Source organism: Hippopotamus amphibius, chromosome 2 (assembly GCF_030028045.1).
Source record: "Hippopotamus amphibius kiboko isolate mHipAmp2 chromosome 2, mHipAmp2.hap2, whole genome shotgun sequence".
NCBI classification, from domain to species: domain Eukaryota; kingdom Metazoa; phylum Chordata; class Mammalia; order Artiodactyla; family Hippopotamidae; genus Hippopotamus; species Hippopotamus amphibius.
The window spans coordinates 37,255,029-37,268,945 of NC_080187.1; the positions used below are offsets into that span (position 1 = coordinate 37,255,029).

The 13,917-nt window shown below is 38.7% G+C and overlaps 1 protein-coding gene across 2 annotated transcripts in view; it reads right to left on the reverse strand.

Moving 5' to 3' along the window:
- The window catches only part of MELK (maternal embryonic leucine zipper kinase), a 78,177-nt gene that overhangs the window by 39,911 nt on the left and 24,349 nt on the right, over positions 1 to 13,917 (reverse strand). The window lies entirely within an intron of this gene.

Sequence of the window (13,917 nt, forward strand, 5' to 3'; positions counted from 1 at the left end):
CACTTTCCCTGTTTGGACAGAACAGCTCTGTAGAGTACCATCAACAAACAAAGCATGAGTCCTGTGCCCCACCACCAAGACCTGACATTCTCAGCTTCCTTCTCTTCACTGAAATACCAGCAGAAATAAAGTCCAGAGCTGAGTTCTGCTGCCAGGCTTACCCCAACCTCTTATTTCACCACAGTACTTAAAAACAGGCAAGGGCCCTGGTGGTGCAGTGGTTAAGAGTCTGCCTGCCAATGAAGGGGACACAGGTTTGAGCCCTGGGCCGAGACGATCCCACATGCCGCGGAGCAACTAAGCCCATGCACCACAACTACTGAGCCTACGCTCTAGAACCCACAAGCCACAACTACTGAGCCTGAGCTCTAGAACCCACGAGCCACAACTACTGAAGCCCGTGCACCTAAAGCCTGTGCTCTGCAGCAAGAGAAGCCACTGCAATGAGAAACCCAGGCACCACAACGAAGAGTGGCCCCCACTCGCCACAACTAGAGAAAGCCCGTGCGCAGCAATGAAGACCCAATGCAGCCAAAAATAAATAAATAATAAATCTTTAAAACACACACACACACAAAATACTTGTATATATATTTTATCCTGTGCAGTAGACAGGGATTACTAACCACATTACACAGATGAGGAAACTGTCTCAGCCAGGGAAATCAAATACCTGTTCACTGTTATAAGGCACTGATTCTCAACTGGCGGTGACTTTCGTCCCGCAGGGAATATCTGGCAGTGCCTGGAGATGTTTCTAATTGTCATAATTTGGGAGCTGCTACTGGCCCGTAGTGGGTAAAGGCCAGGGATACTGCTAAACATCCCACAAGGCACAGGACAGTCCCTACAACAAAGAATTATCTAGTCCACGATGTCAATGGTGCCAAAGTTGAGAAACACTGTTATAGAGCAATGAAGGGGTAGTACTTTTTCTATAGTACCGTGCAGGAAGTTCTAAGCACGCCCAGAAACAGACAGGGAGACAGGCTCCTTATTTCAGTACTGAAAGTATATATCTAAGGATCAAACAGAAAGGTCCTGAGAGGAACAATTCTGCTGGGGAAGAGCATCTCCACAAAAGGTCCTGTGTCACCCAGGCCCATGCCCCTTAACCCTGGTTTCTGCTCAGTCTGCAGAATTCTTGTTTATTTAAGGGCTGATTACCTCACAAATGAGAGCAAGAAACAGGTAATAGAAGGAGAAACCAAGTGAGAGGAGGAAAAAAGATCTGTGTGCTAATAAGCAAGATAATCCTCAGAATACTGGTGGGCTTGAAACTGTTCGTTTTTCATATAGTACTAAGACAGGTGATCTCTCCAATACATAATATCACTGTAGTCAACTCCATAATTGTAAAGTATTATCTCATAAAGAGATAACTTGCTCATTTTCTTTAAAATTGTAAATTATACTTGTTAGAAAGCAATTTTACTTTTGAGCTACTTGGCTTTCATTTACTAAATTAGTTATATTTCCTTAATATTTGTGCACCCAGAACTGGGGTACAGTCACGCTTGTCTTTGAATGCAGTGATAGCAAATGAATATAGGTGACACTAATAAGATTAATGCTCAATCTATTACTAACCATGCTGGAAATTGCAGTTTAGCATTTTGCTTAAAATAGTCAACAAATACAAAAGATAAACAAGGTCTGCCTCTTAAACAAGAGTTAACATACAGTGTATCAAATATTGCTGGGTTTTTCAATCAAACCAAGAACTGAGGGGAGTGTTATTCCCAAGTGAGGAATTTTAGAACATTCTAGGCAAAGATACATACTGCATGCAAGTGATACGACACCTTAATTAGATTCAACCAGCAGACTGTATTACACTGTGACTCGGAACAATAGTTCTGAGCCAAGATTACAATAAATTTCAAAATCTATAATGTGTGAAATTAAATTCCACAATAATGCATAAAAGTCCTAATTTGAATCAATTTTCAAATTGCAAATACATGAAAAAATGAAAAATGAAATTCAGAGTAGAAGAAACAAAGAATATACAGTATTAGTAAATAATATTAATTAGGAGGGCTAAATCTCTATTGAACAAGAATTAGACATTTTCTACCGTACTCACTGCACGGCAGAAACGTCTGATTTACCAAAAATATCAAAACTTGGATCTAACATCTACTATTAGGATGTAACACTTTTATATTATCTTAAGTCCCCTCCTTCAAAGGATCCACTAGTGCACTCAAATAAATAAATAAAAGCAGAGAACACTGAAGTTTGTATGTTGGTACATTCAGTTTGCATTGGTGAAACAACACGTTAATGATTAGGAGCATTAATTCCATGGCTGCCATGTGAATGTGAACTTGCAGTAACAGCAAATGAGGCAAATAAATGGCATAGAAGTCTCGGTCCAAATGGGTTTTTAAAAAAAAAAAAAAAAAAACAAGCAAGCTTACAGTTACGTCAGTAAATGAGAAACATCATGGATACAGTGTAACTTAATTTCAATAAAGTATTAACAGTCACTTATTTTATCTTTGTGGATAAGAGCACAAAAGTCTTGGTTTAGCATATCTGATACAGATTAAAAACCAATACCCAGAACACTTAGGGGTGGTCCAGATTTATTCAGAGTTTTTAATCAACAACTTGGATTAGAGATATTTAAGAAATATACAAAATGTCACAATCCTGGCAAGAACAGCTGATATTACATGAAATAAGAATCAAGATTCAAAATATCAACAGAGGGGCTTCCTAGGTGGCCCAGTGGTTAAGAATCCACCTGCCAATGCCGGGGACATGGGTTCGAGCCCTGCTCCAGGAAGATCCCACATGCCACGGAGCAACTAAGCCCATGCACAACTACTGAGCCTGCGCTCTAGAGCCCATGAGCCACAACTACTGAGCCCATGTGCCACAAGTACTGAAACCCGAGTGCCCAGAGCCCGTTCTCTACAGCAAGAGAAGCCACCACAATGAGGAGCCCGTCCACCACAACAAAGAGTAGCCCCCACTCTCCACAACTAGAGAAAGCCCATGTGCAGCAACGAAGACCCAACGCAGCTAATAAATAAAATAAATAAATAAACAAATTTTAAAAGGATAAATATCAACCAAGGAGAAAAATAGCCTGAAACAAACAAGGAAAACCGAACGTGAATAAATAGAAGTCAGAGAACTTACAGCTCTTCAGAGCTGGGCTGGACCTTGGAAATAACTGACTACTGCCATGCGCTAACACTACTGATAAGAAAATGAGGACTAGTAAGTTGCTCTACCAGGGGTGACACCTAAAGTGAGTAGAAAAGCTGATGCACAATACTTAATATGAATTAGGAGAACTGGTAAATACAGTCCTGGTAAATCTGAAAAGCTGAGATATCTGTGAACATTTTTGTGTTAATGGACACAAAAAGAAGCTTGGGATGGGGGTCACTTTCCCCTCTATGAGTCTATGGTTCTCTTGAGACTAGCAACTACAGAGCTGAGAAACAATATTTCATGGTGGCTATGAGAATGGGCTCTGAGCTTGACTAGCTACGTTCAAACCCCAGCTCTGCCACTTACTAGCCATAAGACCCTGGGTAAGTCATTTAAGGTCTCTGTCCCTTAGTTTCCTCATCTATAAGAGGGGGACAATAATAGCCACTACCTCACCCAAGCAGAGTTGGGCAAAAAAGAAAAACTCAGGGATGTTAAGTATTACTTTTTTAATAGAGTTAAGAATAAGCTGGGGACTTCCTAGGTGGCGCAGTGGTTAAGAATCCGCCTGCCAATGCAGGGTACACGGGTTCAATCCCTGCTTCAGGAAGATCCCACATGCCACGGAGCAACTAAGCCCGTGCACCACAACTACTGAGCCTGCGCTCTAGAGCCCGTGAGCCACAACTATTGAGCCCGTGTGCCACAACTACTAAAGCCCATGCACCTAGAGCCCATGCTCTGCCACAAGAGAAGTCACGGCAATGAGGAGCCTGTGCACCACAACGAAGAGTAGCCCCTGCTCATCGCAACTAGAGAAAGCCCCTGTGCAGCAACGAAGACCCAATGCAGCCAATAAATAAATAAATAAAATTTATTTATTTATTCATTTAAAAATAAAGAATAAGCTGGTACTTCCCTGGTGACACAGTGGTTAAGAATTCGCCTGCCAATGCAAGGGACATGGGTTCGAGCCCCAGTCCAGGAAGATCCCACATGCTGCGGAGCAACTAAGCCCATGTGCCACAACTACTGAGTCTGCACTCTAGATCTGGTGAGCCACAACTACTGAGCCCTCGTGCCACAGCTACTGAAGCCTGCGAGCCTAGAGTCTCTGCTCCACAACAAGAGAAGCCATCGCAATGAGAAGCCTGCACACTGCAACGAAGAGTAGCCCTCGCTCACCACAACTAGAGAAAGCCCGCACACAGCAACAAAGACCCAACACAGCCAATAAATTAATTTTTAAAAAAGAATAAGCAACCATGTGCAAGGGTCACAAAAATATAACACACACATACTTCAGAATGCTGTATCTCCTTGGAGGGAAAAAATGAGAATGGCAGTGGGGGAGCAAAAAAGTTCAACAGAAAAAGACTGATGCAGATGCTCTAGGCAGAGAAGACTTCAGCACAACCCAAATGAGTATAGAACTCTACTTCAGTATATCTAAAGATAGAAACTCAGACCTGGCCTGCAGAAGGTACCTCCCCTACTTTCCACATCAGTTTTAGAGATTCAAAACTCACACAAAAATTATTATTCTACTTTTTAAAAAAATTATTACTAGCAAACCAAATTCAACAGCATATTAAAAGAATTATACACCATGACAAAGTAGGATTTATTCCTGGAATGCAAGGATGGCTCAACATACTCAAACTAATATATGTGATAGACCACATTAACAGAAAGAAGGTGAAAAACGTGATCATGTCAGTTAATGCAGAAAAAGCATTTGACAAAATTCAACAATCTTTCATGATAAAAACACTCAACAAACTAGGAATTGGAGGAAACTACCTCAACATAGTAAAAGGCATATATGAAAAATCCAAAGCTAACATCATACTCAATGGTGGAAGACTGAAAGCTTTTCCTCTAAGATCAAGGACAAGGATGCTCGCTTTTACCACTTACATTCAACACATTAGCTGAAGTCCTAGCCAGAGCAACTAGGCAAGAAGTAGAACCTTTACATGATTTAAAATTTAAAAGGTACAAAAGAACACAGAATGAAAATTCTCCCTTCCTTCCCTCTCCCAGTTTTCCTCCCCAGAAGGAGGAGGAACTAGCAACTTCTTATATCTCCTTCCATATTATTCCAAATAATATAAACATACCTCCCTCTGCTTTTTTTTTTTTTAACAAACATGACAATATACTATACATACTGTTCTACACCTTGCTTTTCCCCTTAACAATATATCTTAGATATCATTCCATATCAGTATTTAAAGAGCTTCCTCATTCACTTTTATGGTTATAGAATATTGTTATAAAGATGTACTATAATTTAATAACAATATTTTCCAAAAGAAAAAGAAAGCACTCTTAAGACTCACAAAGACACAAAGAATTAAGAAATAAAAAGGTGGTCAAGTAGTAAATAAAACTCTGTTTCTGTGCTATGAGGATACAGACCATTTGAAGGGACTGGATTTCATACAACACAAAAGAACACCTAAAGCCAGGTCTCCAATCCTGGCTCATTCATTCACCATTATTAACACCACAGACATGCTACCAAATCATCCCTTTTTAAAATGAAATAAGTTTATCCCACCAGATTAGGGACCCAGTAGCTTTCCAAGCATTTCATTTACAAAGTACACCTGGGGGGCTTCCCTCATGGAGCAGTGGTTAAGAATCTGCCTGCCAATGCAGGGGACACAGGTTTGATTCCTGGGCCAGGAAGATCCCACATGCTGAGAAGCAACTAAGCCCGTGTGCCACAACTATTGAACCTGTGCTCTACAGCTTGTGAGCCACAACTATTGGGCCCATGTGCCACACCTACTGAAGCCCGTGCACCTAGAGCCTGTGCTCCGCAACAAGAGAAGCAACTGCAATAAGAAGCCCATGCACCACAATGAAGAGTGGCCCCCGCTCACTGCAACTAGAGAGGGCCCGCGCACAGCAACAAAGACCCAACACAGACAACAAATTAATTAATTTTTTTAAATCTTAAAAAAAAATAGAAAGTACACCTGGAAAAAGCAATCACAGCAGAATAGCCAGGAAAATTCTAGGGGAAAAGCAGAATAAGAGGGAGCTAATTCTACCAGACATTAAATAAATGGAATGTTTATAATTTTATAATACTTAATTAAAATATAATACATATTTTAATACATAATTAAAACAATTACATATAAGAAAATCATAGACAAAAAGATAAATACAATGAAATAAAGAGCCCAGAAAAAGAGATACGTAAATGTAGGAATTTAATATCTAATAAGACCATCATTTCAAATCAATGGGAAAATGATGGATTATTGAATAAACAGTTCTAGGACAACCAAATTTTCATTTTTTTAATAAATGGTTATTTTTTAAAACTGGATTCCTAGAAAGTAAAACAGATACTATATTTAGTTGTCAAGTATTCTTCTTACATGTGGATTACATCATTTTAACATCACAAATCAAGAATTATAGCCCTGTATAAATGGAGAAAAGGCAGCCTCTTCAGTAAGTGGTGCTGGGAAAACTGGACAGCTACATGGAAAAGAATGAAATTAGAACACTCCTTAACACAACACACAAAAATAAACTCCAAATGGATTAAAGACCTAAATGTAAGGCCAGACATTAAAACTCCTAGAGGAAAACATAGGAAGAACACTCTTTGACATAAATCACAGCAAGATCTTTTTTGATCCACCCCCTAGAGTAATGGAAGTAAAAACAAAAATAAATAAGTGGGACCTAATGAAACTTCAAAGCTTCTGCACAGCAAAGGAAACTATAAGCAAGACGAAAAGACAACCCTCAGAATGGGAGAAAATATTTGCAAACAAACCAACAAAGGATTAATCTCCAAAATATATAAACAGTTCACCCAGCTCAATATCAAAAAAACAAACAACTCAATCAAAAAATGGGCAGAGGACCTAAATAGGCATTTCTCCAAAGAAGGCATATGAATGGCCAAGAGGCACATGAAAAGCTGCTCAACATCACTAATTATTAGAGAAATGCAAATCAAAACTACAATGAGGTATCACCTCACACCGGTTAGAATGGGCATCATCAGAAAATCGACAAACAGTAAATGCTGGAGAGGGTGTGGAGAAAAGGGAAAGCTCTTGCACTGTTGGTGGGAATGTAAATTGATACGGCCACTATGGAGAACAGTATGGAGGTTCCTTGCAAAATTAAAAATAGAGTTATCATATGACCCAGCAATCCAACTGCTGGGCATATACCCAGAGAATACCATAATTCAAAAGACACATGCACTCCAATGTTCATTGCAGCACTATTTACAAAAGCCAGGACATGGAAGCAACCTAAATGTCCATCAACAGATAAATGGATAAAAAAGATGTGGCACATATATACAATGGAATATTACTCAGCTGTAAAAAGCAATGAAACTGGGACATTTGCAGAGACATGGATGGACCTAGAGACTGTCATACAGAGTGAAGTGAGTCAGAAAAACAAATATTATATATTAACACATATATGCGGACTATAGAAAAATGGTACAAATTAACGGGTTTTCAAGGCAGAAATAGAGACACAGATGTAGAGAACAAACACATGGACACCAAGTGGGGAAAGTGGGGTGGGTTGGGGGGGAAAGAATTGGGAGATTGGGATACCAAATTGTATACTCTAAATATATGCAGTTTATTGTATGTTAACTGTATCTCAATAAAAGTTCTTAAAAAAAAATTATAGCCCTGTATAATAATTAATAATTGCTATGAAGAAGAGATATAATTATCCTACAATCAAAGTTTATAGTTAGTAAATCCATAGAGTGCTTCATTTTATTTTACCAGGTGTATATCTGTGGGGTATATGGAAGGTAGACTGCTCAAAGTCAGACATCTTTATTGAGACTTTAGCATGGTCAAGGCAAGTACTGAAAATTTTTCTTGGATAAAATTATTATATGTAATCCTTTATGGCATAATTCTTATTGCAATTCCCAAATACTCATCACCAAGAAATCAATCCTTGGAAGGCTCAATGTTCACAGAAGGATTTCAATTCCTGCACCAGTCACACTGACATTTGCTTTTGTTCTTATTCAGCTCAGCCATAACTTCAGGAAATTTCCAGGGAGAATAATCCCTAATTCACTGATACTCAATAACTTGGCTGAGAGGGATTACATTAATTGAGGGACTACTTAAAGAATATGTAGGAACTTCCCTGATGGTGCAGTGGTTAAGAATCCATCTGCCAATGCAGGGGACACAAGTTCAATCCCTGGTCCAGGAAGATCCCACATATCATGAAGCAACTAAGCCCATGCACCACAGCTACTGAGCCTGCACTCTAGAGCCCGTGAGCCACAACTACTGAACCCTGTGCACCTAGAGCCCGTCCATGCTCTGCAACAAAAGAAGCCACTGCACTAAGAAGCCCTCGCACCGCAACAAAGAGTAGCCCCAGCTCACCACAACAAGAGAAAACCCACATGCAGCAATGAGGACCCAACGCAGCCAAAATAATAATAATAATAATAATAATAATAATAATAATAATAATAATAATAATGATAAATTTTTAAAAAGAATATGTAGAATTGACCACTCGTTCTTCTTGATTGCTGGTCTTCAAAGGTATGTAAGCAAATACACTAGAGCATGGAAAGAATATATTAGGACTTTCATTTATATTCATTTCTATCTAAAAAATAAGAAAAATTAAGCTTTATTAATATTTAGCATATGGATTGGCAATGGCACCCTCATTAGTCCCTACATTAACTACAGTGTGAAGTAATCCTTCCTTGATTGTGACAGTGACACATGACAGGTGACAGTGGCTCTACCTTGCACCACTCTGTGCATACTGTGAAGTACAGTGCTTTACCTAAGCCCAGTTAAATGCATTTACAGATCATAGTACTTGGTCTAACTAAACTAAATCCTCACAAAACAGCCAAGTGGTTTTAAAAGATTCATGCAAAGAAACCACAGATTAAATATAAGGCTATGACTACAAACACAAGCAAACAGAAATAACACAGCTGACATCTCTACTCTTAGTGTGAGCCCATCAGCCAAAACATAAGGTTAAAAAAAGATCTAATCAGATATAAGTAGCCTTACAACCTGAAATTATCAAGACTATTTGAAATATACTTACGCACATTATCGCTAACAATGACCCTCAAATCCAAGTACATATGGGTACGTTACCATCACAATTATAAGTTTTAAAAACAAGAATCCAGAATATGAAAACAAATCTCTACAATTTTTTTTAGTGATTGTTTAAAGGCAAGAAACCACAGCAAAGCAAATTCCAAGTGAATCAAATATTTAAACTTTAAAAAAAAATGAAATCATAAAAACGCTAGAAGAAAACATGGGAATTTTAAAAAATAATTTCTGTAGGAAAACCTTTCCAAACATAACAATGAAAGACTGATAAATTTGACTAAACAAAAATAAAACAATTCCTGCATAGCCAAAAAAATCTTAACCATAGAAAAAGGTGATATACTGTATTGATGGGATTATGGAGAAATAGGCATTTTCATGCTATTGCTGATAGTTGTATAAATCAATAGAACTTTGCTGGGAAGCAATATGGCAATATCTTACAAAATTACTAATTCACATACCCTCTAACCTAGTAACTCTTCTAGGAATTTTCTTACAGATATATTCACAACGTATAAAATGACCACTTGGAAGCTACTTAAGTATCCATTAACCTAGGACTGGTTAAATAAAATATGGTACATGTATACACTCAATTCTATGAAGTAAATTCTATGAAAAGGTTCTGAGCTGGGTATGAAATGGTATGATTTCCAGGACATAATGTTAGAAGAAGAAAAGACACAGAACAGTGTTCATGGTACGTTACCATCTGTATGCAAAAAATGGGAAGGGATAGCATAAAGAGATAAAATATGACTCCTTACATAGTATAGACTAATCTGAAAAAACATGTATAAAAATCCAATATACACTTTGTCACTTGGTAAATAAACCACCTTATGCCAATAAATGTGAAAAGTTGGACAAAACAAACACACTCTTTATGTTCAAAACCGAACTCCTTACCATCCCTGCTCTACCAAGAATATTCTCCATCTCAGCTGATGGCAGCTCCAACTTTCTAGTTGCTCAGGTTACTCCCCTCATCCCATCCATCAGCAAATTAAGTTAGCTATACCCTCAAAAGACAACAGATTAGTGTAAACATATATCCTGACCATGGTAGTGGCTACATGAACCTATATGTGTGTTAAAATTCATAGACCCGTTACACACACAAAATTTTATTTTACTCGGTGTTAATTTTAAAATATTTTTTTAAAAAAGACACCCAGAATCCAACCACTTCTCACTACCTCAATGGCCACCATTTCTTATCTGAAAATTATTACAATATCCTTCTCACCTGTCTCCCTGGTTCTCCTATTTGCTCCCTATAGCCTATCTCCACACAGTAGCCACTGTGGTCCTCATAAAATCTAAACCAGCCTATGTCTCCCCTCTGCTCAGAACCCTCCAGTGGCTCCCCATTTCACTTAGAGAAAAAGCTAAAATCCTTATAAAAGCCTACGGAGCCCAAGGCAGTTGGAGCTCCTGTCCCCTGAGACTTTGTTTCCTACAGCTCTCCTCATTTACTCCACTCCAGTGGCACCAGCCCTCTGCCCTCCCTAGACTACAGCAGACGTGCTTCTACCCACTAGCCTTTGCTCTATTTCCTCTGCTTAAAACATTCTCTGCCTTGACAGCCACCTGACTAACCCTCTGACCTCCTTCAAGTCTTGCTCAAATCTTACCTCTGACCACCTTATTTAATATTTAAATAATGCAACTAGCCTTTCTTTACCCTCTACACCACCCCCATCTGTTCTCCTGATTCTTCTTTACCCTGCTCAACTTATTTTTTCTAAAGCAAGTATCATCATTTAATAAAATTTATTTACTATGCTTATTATCTTTTTCTACTACTATCACTATCTTTTTCCCTACCACTAGAATATATACTCCATGAAGGCAAGGACCTTCCATCTGTTTTATTCACTGATATATCTCAAGCATCTAGAAAAGTGCCTGGCACAGATTAGGTATTCAGTAACTATTTAAGATTTAAGATTTACGAATTGCACCCTAAGATGAGTAAGTGATGAGGGCACTGAGATAATGGGAGGCCAGTTCACCTAGAATAACACCTATAGCCCACAGGGTGAACTCTGGCTTGCAGTACTTGAGAGAAATGGGAAAGAAGCCACTGGAGAGCTTCCAATAAAGGGATGTAATCTGACCTACTATTTTTAAACCTTCCCATAAAGAAGTAACTGGTGGAGATGGACTTTCAAGCAGTTTCCATAACACCCCAAAATTCCAAGCTTAAATTGGCCCTTCCCACACACACACACAAAGAAAAGTAAAAGGAAGAATACTCCCCAATTAACTTTATGTGGCTAGTAAAATCTTGAAACCAAAAACAAACAAAATAATTCCAGAAAGGAAAACTACATATTCATCTCTGAACAAATTTTTAAGTCCTGGACAAAATATTGGCAAATGAGGTTAGAAACGTATTATCAATAATAATAGCTAAAAAAATAAATAAATAAAAATAAATAATTTGTAATGTAAAAAATAATAATAATAGCTAACATTTATTGAGCACTACACTAAATGAACTAACTCATTTAATCCTAACAACACTGTTATGAATACTATCACCTATCACCCATGTTACAGAGGAAGAAGCTGACACACAGAGAAGCTAAGTAATTTGCCACAAAGTCCACAGATAGAAAGTGGAGATCCTAGATTTTTTAAATACCAATGAGATTCTGATTTAACTGCTCCGGGGGTTAGCCTCAACATTTTTTAAAGCACCCCAAGGGGTGCTGGTATGCTGCCAGGGTTGTGAACCACTGCGCTACGTCCATCAGCTAAGGCTTCCCCCACTCTGAGAGAGATTGCATGGACATAGCTAGGGCAAGAGATGTTTTAGTGAGGATTTAAATATGAAACAAGAAGCAGAGAGGAGAAAACATGATTTGTAAGATCCTTTCCAACAGGGAAATTCTATGATTGTGTGTCCCCACATTGCCTTTCTAGAATTCTGGAAGGTATAAGATTTCATGCTCTAACACCTAGCAGATCCAATACTACTTCATCTTTGAAGAAACTTGTCTGTCAGTTTACTTCTTTGGCATGGAGTATTCCCTGACACACACCGAAAAAAAAAAAAAGGAGTATGGTAAAACATACTAGTAGCTTATAATACTAAAGTTATTTTCAGAACAAAAAACAGAGCTCTACTTTATAGAAAGTGTAGCAAAAAGAGGGAATAACTCAAGAGGTCAACCTAATATTTTTCTAAAGGGTAACTGGAAAATTGTTACTGGGCTGCCCAAGACTAAGCCTCCTTCCCACTCCAAATCTGTTAACTTAAGCTGAAGTTACAAAGCGATCCTAACACTACTCTCCCTGTATTCTGTTGTTGACACAGGGGTGTGTGGCTCTGTGAGGTCACGAACTGCTCTCACAGGCAGAAAGCAGAGCGAAGGCTACAACTGCTACCCTGCAAATTTTAGGGCAGGCTTTGTGAGAAGGGATGGGAGGAAATACAGGCTGTCTTGGCTACCCCGGCAGGCTCCAGTAAACTGGCCTCCAGCCCACTGCCCCATCCATCTCCCCTCCCCAAGGAGAAGCACACACGCTCACAGTTCCCCAAAACAGTGGCAAGAGCTATTGCTAACTTCTCCTTGATCCTGCAGAATCAGGGCTCCTCAGCCCTAAACAAGTTGGAACTACTACAATTCCATCACTGCCCAAAACTACTCTTGGAGTTTTGGCATTGATTTTAAAGTTTTTTCCAGTGTGGGATATAGGAAAAACTATTAAGTCAAATAAATAAAATAACTGCACATTGAACTCAGTGCCCTTAGACTTGGTTGTTCTATAAAGTAGGCAACGAGCCAACTGGTTCTACCACTTTCAACTCTGTGCTACTTCCCAGAAATGAGAGCTGATTTAGGTAGTCTCCCTACCTAAAGGGTGTTAGAGACCTAATGGTCCAGCCACATAAAACTTCTGACCATTTCCCCCCATGCTTCTCCCATCTTATACCTTTGCTGATACTGTCTACCAGGTATGTTCTCTCCCACATCCCTTTCTGAAGCACTTCTAACCTTGTTTTAAACCTCACTTCCTGTAAGATGTTCTCCCAAATCCCACACCCACTCCTGTATTAACTTCATTTATACCTCTGTTATAATATGGCATCCCTCACCCTTTCCCCTTTTTAGATAGCCTTGTATCTGTCTCCAACAAGAAATCTGGCCCTTGTGGATAGTGATCAAGTTTCATAGACCTTTGTTCATGCCTTTCAGTATCTCATACAAAGAAGACCTTCAAGAAATATTTGTTAAAAAAAATGGAATTTGAGCCACATACAGAGAAGTTGCTCTGCTGGTCTGACCTTGGTTTGCTATTGACACAACATGGTGCTCTTTCTTTCTCATGTCCTCTTTTGTTAGCTTGCTTTGAATATTAACTCTTTAAAAAGAATTTTATTATTTTCCTTCCTATATATGATTTTTGAGTTTTTTTTAACTGAATATAGTTCATATAACATAAAATTCACCCTTTTAAAGTGTGCAGTTCAGTGATTTTTAGTATATTCACAAAGTTGTATAATCAGCATCACTATCTAATTCCAGAATGTTTTCATCAATCCAGAAAGGACCCCGGTGCCGATTAGCAATCACTCCCCACTGCCGCTCCA